A 10,051-nucleotide genomic window follows, 5' to 3' on the forward strand; every position below is an offset into this window, starting at 1 on the left:
GCCTCGGGAAGAAATCTCACAAGAGAGGGAGGAAGAGAAGCTGGAAGGAGCGACAGACGAAAAACCTGGAGACCTCGGCTGGGCTGAGGTGTCAGAGCCACTTTCCCTCCCTCCCTGCTCCCCAGGGGCTTTGGCTATCCTGCTTCCGCTTTGAGAGTCTCCCCCCTGAACCTCTACTCTGCCCCAACCCTCTGTCCCTCCTCTCTACTGTTTTTACTTCAACCTCCTTATGTCTCCCCACATGCCTCCTCCCTGTATTCATCATGACCCCCAATAAGGGAGGCCTAGCATGCACGTGAGGGCTTGAGGCCTGGGAAAGGAAAAGTAGATGTCACCAGGAGGTTTTTCTTGTCCCCATCATCTCCTCCCCTCTAACCCTAACTGTCAGAGCAGCATGGGCTTGGGCCACTAGGCCAGGGACTAGGGAGCCAGGAAGCCAGGGTCGCTGGCAATCAGGCTGTTGGTTGATGGAAGAGGACAGGTGAGTGGGGCTCAAGCCAAAAGAGAGATGTGGAGATTGGGACAAACTGACTCAGAGAATCACACAGAAAGAGGAGTAATGTGGAGACTCCAAAGAGGGAAAGTGACCAGTTGTCCCAACCCCACATAGCCTGATTGGCTCCCAGATACAGTATTAGTGTTGTTCCATCTTCCTTCAGAGGGCCCTGGAGATTCTTCAGACAGCAAAATAGCTCCTTCTCCATCTCCACCCTCCATAAAGACCCTTTGATTCTGGGAAGGTCAGCAGGGAGGGAGAATGAGACTACTTCAGACAACACTGCTTGGCTCCCACCTTGGTATTGCCTCCCTAGATTTTTCCCTGCGTGGGGGCTGGGACAAAAGACGTTCTCAAAATTCCCAGGATAGTGGGTGGCCTGGGAGATATTGGCATTCTTGGATAGTTTTATCTGAGTGGGCACCTCCTTTCCCCTCCTCCTACATACTAGTCTCTGGACTGGAAGAGGGGAGGGGCAGGGGTTTGCTACTTATGGCCAGTCTTTACTGAACGGAGATCAGGATGGGTAGCATCGCTGACTGGGCTAAGCCTCAAAGCAAGTAACCAAGAAATATAAACACACACACACGCACACACACACACACACACACACACACAGACTTGGAGTTGGAAGACCAGGTGAAATAGTGAGACTAATCAGAAACAATAGAACAATACTTACATAAGGCTAATTACAGAGGGTCTTGGGTCCAAGGCAATTCAGTTTTTTAAAGGTTGTAAAGAGGTTTTGGGAGAAAGACAGCTCAAAATATAGAGGCACTTGGAGGTTGAAAGAAATCTCCCCAGCGCTTAGCAAGGACTTGGGTAATCAACTATATGCTTATTAAATAGATTAGTGAATGGAGATTGAGGTGTAATTTATTTAAAATTTTAGGGCCCAACTAAAATCTCAGTTCCATCCAATAAGTATTAACACTTACTTCAGGTACAATCCACTGTGGGATGTGGTCCCAGTCTTCAAAAAAATGACCATCCACTCTCCCACCAGGGCAGCCCCAAGAAGGAGTGCCCCAAGACCACCAGCCCATGACAGCCACAACTCCAGCCAGCCAGCCAGCATAAGTCAGCAGGCACACAGTCTATACAAATGATGACCATACATAAATCCATCCCTTTAAGTTTAAGAGTAGCAGCTATTCCACTAACTCATAGAAACAAACACAGAAAGGGGTGCCTGGGTGGCTCAGTCAGTTAAGTGTTTGACTTTGGCTCAAAGTCTTGGGGCTTTTGACTCCTGGTCTTGGGGCCCTGGGATGGAGCCTTTGTCAGGCTACCTGCTCAGCAGGGAGTCTGCTTCTCCCTCTCCCTCTGCCCTCCTCCTGCTTGTCCTTGCTCTTTCTCTCTCAAATAAGTAAAATCTTTAAAAAAAAAAAAAAATGAAATCTCGAAGGTAAGAAAAAATAAACAAAATGGCCATTGGGGTGCTTGGCTTGCTCAATAGGTAGAACATGTGACTCTTGTGGTTGTGGGTTTAAGCCTCATATTGAATGTAGAGATTACTTAAAAATAAAATCTTTTGGGGCACCTGGCTCAGGTCATGATCCCAGGGTCCTGGGATCAAGCCCTGCATTGAACTCCCTGCTTCTCCCTCTCCTCCCTGCTCATGCTTTCTCGCTCTCTCTTTTGTGTGTGCAAATAAATAAATAAAATCTTTTAAAAAAGAAAACTTTGTTTTTAACTAATCAATTATTTTTATTATTTAAGTAGTCTGCACACCCAGTGTGGGGCTTGAACTCATGACCCTGAGATCAAGAGTCGCATGCTCTACTAACCTAGCCAGCCAGGCAATCCAAAAATAAAATCTCGGGGCAGGGGCCATCTATTTGAATTAAAATAAAACTTATATGCACTAAACGATTAAAATGCAATACCAAGTCTCAAGAAAGGAAGAAAGTAAGGAAGGTTGAGTATGATTTCTAAATGAAGAATAAACTATAAATCTTTTTCATGATTACTGCAAGGAAAGATGTTGGATACATTTTATCATGGGGGATGGGAGAATTTTGGTGGGAGTTGGCTTGGTGCAAAAGAAAGGAGAAAATGTTCCAAAGAGTAACACAGCTTAAACAAAAGTTTGTACTTGGTAAGCATTGAACCTGAAGCATGGATAGCAAAAGGCTGGGTATGAGTAATATAAGAAAGACACTAGTTACAAGCAGAGGAAAGGGAAAAGGGAGACAAATTATGGAAGGCCTGGAACACTGAGGTGAGTAGGTTAAAATAATATGACAGGAATAGGATGGTTTTTTTGAAAAAATATTTTATTTATTTATTTGACAGAGATCACAATCAGGTAGAGAAGCAGGCGGGTGGGGACAGGCTCCCTACTGAGCAGAGAGCCTGATTCGGGGCTTGATCCCAGGACCCTGAGATCATGACCTGAGCCAAAGGCAGAGGCTTTAACCCACTGAGCCACCCAGGCGCCCCCAGGAATAGGATGTTATTTAAAGTTCTCAAATAATGTTATTATCTGTCAAAATGCTTTATTTTAGCAAGAAGACAAGGAAACCTACTAGCAAGAAAATAGGGTGTTTGAGGATATGGGGACAGAGGCAGTCAGGTAAGGACAGCGGCACTGGGTATGGAAAGAAATGGATGAACTCCTTCAAAGGACAAATCCAAATGACTCTGTTCTACTCCTCAATGTCTTATGGAGAAAAATCCCACAATCCCACAGATTGGAGACTTTAATAAATTCAGGGTCTCTAAGCTTAGAAAATCACCCTCTCCCACTCCTTAAAAGTAGTTATTTCAAACTTCCACCTCATTCCTCAAGTTTCTTCCTTACTACTTCTTCCCTTATCTCAGCAGAACCCACATGCGTCTTCAGAGAAAACAGTAGTAATGTGAGAATTCCACCAACCACTTGGGCCCTCTCCAGATGCACTTAGCTGCATCCTCGCATCTCTGTCATCCCAGTAAATGAGGCACCCATGTTGCCTGTCTAAGGTTCACCTTCCCACGTTACCATCAGCTCTGTGCACACAGGGCCTAGCTAGGCTGTGTTGCTTATCTCTCTTTGCATTTTGCACTTAGTACAGTGCCTGACACATAGCAGGTGTTCACAATTAACACATTGGTCGCCTAAATCTGTCCCATCTCCTACTTTGGGGCCTTATTCCACATGTCTTCAAATCCTTTCTCCTTCATTTAAAAAAAAAGATTTTTGGGGTGCCTGGGTGGCTCAGTCGTTAAGCATCTGCCTTCAGCTCAGGTCATGATCCCAGCGTCCTGGGATCGATTGCCACATTGGGTTCCCTGCTCTGTGGGAAGCCTGCTTCTCCCTCTCCCATTCCCCCAGCTTGTGTTCCCTCTCTAACTGTGTCTCTCTGTGTGTCAAATAAATAAATAAATCTTAAAAAAAAAATAATAAAAGATTTTTATTTATTTATTTATTTGGGAGAGAGAGAGCAGGTGCAGGGGGAAGAGTGGAGGGAGAGGGACAAGCAGACCTCAGCCTGAGCCCTACTCAGGGCTCGAGCTCAGGACCCTGAGAGCCCGACCTGAGCTGAAGCAAAAGTCAGGTGCTTAACTGAGCCACCCAGGTGCCCCTTTCTCCTTCATTTTTTTTTTTCAGATTTTCTTTATTTATTTGAGAGAGAGAGATCACAAGTAGGCAGAGAGGCAGGCAGAGGGGGAGGGGGAAGCAGGCTCCCTGCCTAGCAGAGAGCCCGATGCAGGGCTCAATCCCAGGACCCCAAGACCATGACCTGAGCTGAAGGCAGAGGCTTAACCCACTGAGCCACCCAGGCACCTCTCTCCTTCATTTTTAACCTTTCTTTTTCCTACTGACATTTTCCCCTCAGTATCTACACATGCTCAAGGATTTCGTGTACTTAAAAAAAAAAAAATTCTCAACTTCCCTTGATCCTTGTCTGTAATTACCTATCACTCGGTTTCTTTCTTCCCTTCACAGCTGAACTACATAGCCACCTATACTCTTTGTACCCATTTCCCTATTCCTATTCACTTCTCAATCATCTTATTTTTTTAAAAAAGATTTTATTTATTTGACAGAGAGAGATCACGAGTAGGCAGAGAGGCAGGCAGAGAGAGAGAGGAGGAAGCAGGCTCCCTGCTGAGCAGAGAACCTGATGCGGGACTCGATCCCAGGACCCTGAGATCCTGACCTGAGCCGAAGGCAGCGGCTTTGAACCTGAAGCACAGTGGGTGGCACACCCACTGTGCCACCCAGGCGCCCCTCAATCATCTTATTTTTTATCCCTATTAATCCACTGAGATTGTTCCCATCAAGGCTGTTAATGACCTCCCTGTCACATTCAGTGAACAGCTCTTCCGTCTTTATCCTTTTGCCTTCTTTATGGCCTTTGACCCCAGTAACCCCTCCTTCCTTGAAATGCTCTCCTCTTTTGGCTCCTGGGTAGTTCCTCTTGACAGAAACTAAGAACTTAATAAATATATTTTTTTAATTAAAAATTTTTTAAAAGTATTTTACTCACTGTAGACTAGAATCAGAGCATAAGTGGGAGGGGCAGAGGGAGGAGAGAATCTCAAGCTGACTCAGCGTTGTGCCCAGAGCGTGAGGTGGGTCTCAATCTCACAACCCTGAGATCATGACCTGAGTGGAAACCAAGAATCAGACACCTAACCGACTGCACCACCCAGGTGCCCTAATTTGTATTTTTTAAATGAATGAATGACTTCACTTCTGTTAGTATGACCTCTCTTTCTCAGCCTTCTCTGAACTCTCCTTAAATGTTGATGTTCCCTAGGGTCATGTCCTTAGCCATCTCTTTTTGCTCTACACATTCTCACTGGTCAAGATAACCCGCACCAAATGTTACAATAGTGACTTATGCAGAGTGCCTGGGTCGCTCAGTCAGTTAAATATCAGACTCTTGGTTTCAGCTCAGGTCATGATGTCAGGGTGGTGAGATCAGCCAAAGATGTGCTCTATGCTCAGCATGGAGTCTGCTCAATATTCTCTCCCTCCCTCTCCCTTTGCTTTTCTCCCTGATCATGCGCTCTCAAATAAATAAATAAATAAATAAAATCTTAAAAAAAAAAAAAAGACTTATGTATTTCTCATAAAATCTACCTATTCCACCTGGGTCTTTCTCCTAAGCTCTAAACTCACTTTTACAACTGCTTATTGGATACTTCCATTTGGATTTTCCATAGGTTTTTACCACTCAGTGTAAAGACAAGAAGCTTGTCTTTTACCTTTGTATTTCCAGCACTTAGTCATGATGCCTGGCATTTGGTGCATGGAGGAAGGAATAAAAGCATCAAAGATGTGAACTACTTCCAGCTATGTCAGATTGAAGTCTTGCCTGACTGCTTCAAATGACACTGAACTCTCTCTCCCTGAAATGATTTGAGAGTACTGATCTTAACCATGATGCAATTTCAGCTAAACAGAAGCCTAGGAATGTTCCCTTCTGCATATTGTCCCAGATAACTGAAATTTATCCAATTATCCAGTTAAGTTTATCTAATTAAACATTTTCATTTAAGGGGCACCTGGGGGGCTCAGTGGGTTGAAGCCTCTGCCTTCAGCTCAGGTCATGGTCCCAGAGTCCCAGGATCAAGCCCCACATCAGGCAGCGGGAAGCCTGCTTCCTCCTCTCTCTCTCTGCCTGCCTCTCCACCTACTTGTGATCTCTGTCAAATAAATAAATAAAATCTTTTAAAAAAAAGGTATTATTAATTTCCTGTGGATTATATATAGCGGGAAGACCATGACTGGGTCATTAATACCTAGACTGAGCTGTAGAGTATGACTTTGGATAAATCACTTCTCTCTAAGGCTGCATCTGCCATCTGTGAGTGGTCACTTTCCCTGCTTGCCTACCTCACAGGCTCAAGTAAAGTAATACAGGTGAAATGTTTCATAAATCCAAAAATGTTTCACACATTTAAGGTGCCATCACTTAACAAGTTGTTTCCTTACTCAGAAGAAACACTGTGAACTTAATTGTACAGGAAAACAGCAAGGACACCAAAGTCTAGAATATAGATGGTTAATACTATGTGCTCCTGTTCTATATGGCCACAAAAGCTAGTTTTCATTTGTCTCCTTTTTTGTTTTCCTAGTCCCCTCTTTTGATCCGTGTGAATTTTCTCTCTTTTAAAAAATATTTATTTATTTATTTGAGAGAGAGAGAATGAGCAGGGGGAGGGTGAGAGGGAGAAACAGATTCTCCACAGAGCAGGGAGCCAGACGTGGGGCTCCATCATAGGACCCTGGGATCATGACCTGAGCCAAAGGCAGATGCTTAAAGGATTGAGCCACCCAGGCACCCTGATCTGTGTGAATTTTCATTGTTATCAGTGCTCTTGCTTCAAAAGCTCCTCTTTCCTCTTAAAAACAAATATATATATATATATATATATATATATAATTTATCTATTTGAGAGAAAGACAGTGAGAGAGGGGAGGTCAGAGGGAGAAGCAGACTCCCTGTGGAGCATGACCTGAGCTGAAGGCAGTTGCTTAACCAACTGAGCCACCCAGGCACCCTCCTTTTTCCTCTTTCAATCTGCTGCTAATTATATGCTGTGGGTTCAGAGGTTACTCAAAATGGGTATAGATTAAGAGAAAAAAAGAGAAAGACTTGCCCATGAATGAATTAAATGCACAATATAACCTGTGACTGTTATGTGGCTACTATTTCCCCCTTATCTCCTGGTTCTGATATGCGTTTTGAATTTATTCTTTCAGCCAATATTGCTTGAGCACAGCGTGTGCCAGGCACTCTGTGGCCTCTAAGGCGTCAGCTCTGCCCTCCTGGAGTTTATAGGCTAGTGGGGATATAGTTAATCAAGTCACAAATTATAGCAAAGGGATTCATTCTAAGAGGGAGGTAGACAGTTCTAAAGGACTATGTATCAGAGGGGTCTAATACGATTTAGGGACTCGTGATGGCTCCACAGATTTGACTACCCAACAGAGACCTGAATGCTGAGTAGAAAGAGAAGAGATGTGTGTGGGAAGTGTTCCAGGCAGAGAAACAAGAAGTGGCAAAGTCTAGAACACAGGACAAGGTGGAAGGAGAGGGACAGCAACCACACAGGGTGAGTATTGGAGGAACCGAGAGAATTGCAACAGATCTCCTGTACAAGGAGCAGACAGAGCTGAGAGCAAGGGGCAGACTCAAGGAGAAGCCAGGACGTCAGTGCCTAAGGAATTTTTTGGGAGCAGCATTCTGGATTCAGCAAGTATCACTGTAGTTGCATCTTCCTGTATTCACACTTCCCTTATTTTTCAATCGGATCGCACATTTCTTTTAAAAAGGACTCTTGCCATCCCTGTTGTTTTGGCAGTGTCACCTACGACTGTCCCGTAGGACATAGGATCAGTGACTTCATCAGAAGAGGATGCCACATTCATTATGAAGTCGAACTCACTGCCTCATAATCTCATGAGGTAATGAGCGGGAAAGGCCCAGGTTGGGGAAGCACACAAGGCCCTCTGTTGGCCACTTAACTAGCTCTAGAATTTGGGGACAGGTTATCTAATCTCTCAAAGCCTCAGGCTTTTCCCATCAGCAAAAAGGATACGCGACATTTAATTCATAAGGGTACCAGAGAGTTATGAGGTATTTACATAACATGAGGCAGAGTGCACTCAACAAATGTGAGCTCTGGTCTCTCCTCACTTTCCTCTCCGGAACTCCAGTCCACTCTTTTCCATCTGCCCCCATACCTTGCTCCTCAGCCATTCCCTCTCCTTTGCACTTTGGAAGCCTTCCTCTCCACTTGCTCCTTCCGCTCAGCCTACAAATGTCCTCAAACCCCAAGATAAAAGTAGTCCCTCTAGGGCACCTGGGTGGCTCAGTTGGTTGAGTGACTGCCTTCGACTCAGGTCATGATCCTGGAGTCCTGGGATGGAGTCCTGCATCCTGCTCCCAGTTTCACGGGGAGTCTGTTTCTTCCTCTGACCTTCTCCCCTCTCATGCTCTCTCTCACTGTCTCTCTCTCAAATAAATAAATAAAATCTTAAAAAAAGAAAAATGTCCCTCTCTCAGCCAGCTCCCCACCCCCTTAAGCTACCTGGAAAGTAGCTTGCTCTTCATCCCCTTACCATCATACTCCTCAAAGGAGTTGTCAGGAAAAAACAAACAAACAAACAAAAGGAGTTGTCAGCATTTCCCAGTCTAGGTTGTATCAGGGGCACTTGGGGCTAGACCCTGCGGTGAGAGATGGGAATAAGGAAGGGGCTAAGACTCAACTACTATCTCCAAGAGGCAGAACCCATGATTGTGGCGTCCAAGCTGTGAGGATGGCTTCTACTTCTGAACGTTACTCTTCAACTTTTGCCAGCTGGCCAATGGTTCCAATTCTTCCCCTTCTGCTGCAGCTTCTTGTAAAACTACCAAAACCCGCGGTCTCTCATCAGGCCTCATCCTGTGCTGAAGCAAGCTAAACCCTGATCCAGCAGGCCCTCCCACAGCTAAAAACTTAATGAAGCCTCACACCCATTCCCACCGAGCTCCTGATATCTCTCCCCTGATCATCCGAAATGCCGAATGTCTCCCTACTGCCCACAGATGTGGGAATGCTTGAGCAATCTGTTAAAGCTTACCTACCACGATCTGCTTTTCCTTCACTTCTTTCTCAAACAGCCCGGGGTGCAGACATACTGAATAAATCAGCACTTCCTGAGTATGACCCACATTACTTTTTTTTTTTTTTTTTAAGATTTCATTTATTTATTTGACAGGCAGAGATCACAAGTAGGCAGAGAGGCAGGCAGAGGAGGTGGGGGAAGCAGGCTCTCAGATGAGCAGAGAGCCCAACGTGGGGCTCGATCCCAGGACCATGGGATCATGTCCTGAGCTGAAGGCAGAGGCTTTAACCCACTGAGCCACCCAGGTGCCCCCCACACATTACCTTTATTTGTTGAATGGCTTATGCTAATTCCCATTGTCAGAAGAAGCACTTCTTCCCCATCTCTGCCTAGTAGATAGTTGAACCCATCCTTCTCATTCTGCCTCTTCGGCCCTCCTATCAGATATAATCTAAACTTCCCTTTATTCTAATTATTCTTCTAATTTCTATTAAGTTAATGACATCATTTGACTTGCGTTGTAGTTATATATGCTTAAGTTTATCTCCCTGACAAGGCTGTCTGATTCTTTTTTTTTTTTTTTAAGATTTTATCTATTTATTTGAGAGAGAGAGAAACCAAGCATGACAGGGAGGGGCAGAGGGAGGGGAGCAGCAGACTCCCCGCTGAGCAGGGAGACCATCCCAAGACCCTGGGATCATGACTTGAGCTGAACGCAGACTCTTAACCAGTGAGTCACCCAGGGGCCCCAAGGATGATTCTTGATGGTAAATATTTTGGCCTCATTCAGAAACTATAACTTACCTTCGTTTCTGCATCCCTGTAGCAGCTACAAAGCTGAGGAAGCAGGTTTGTTGCCTCTAGTGCTTCAGTCCTGTGCTGACACCTGCTGGTCACATCTGGTTTGGCTGCTGTGGCCCCAGCACCTTGTTCTCTAGAGTTGGGGGCGGAACAGTCCCTGCCGTCCGTTACCCAGACAGGTACTGTGCTCAGGTACTATT

Source organism: Neovison vison, chromosome 2 (genome assembly GCF_020171115.1).
Source record: "Neovison vison isolate M4711 chromosome 2, ASM_NN_V1, whole genome shotgun sequence".
Classification (NCBI taxonomy): domain Eukaryota; kingdom Metazoa; phylum Chordata; class Mammalia; order Carnivora; family Mustelidae; genus Neogale; species Neogale vison.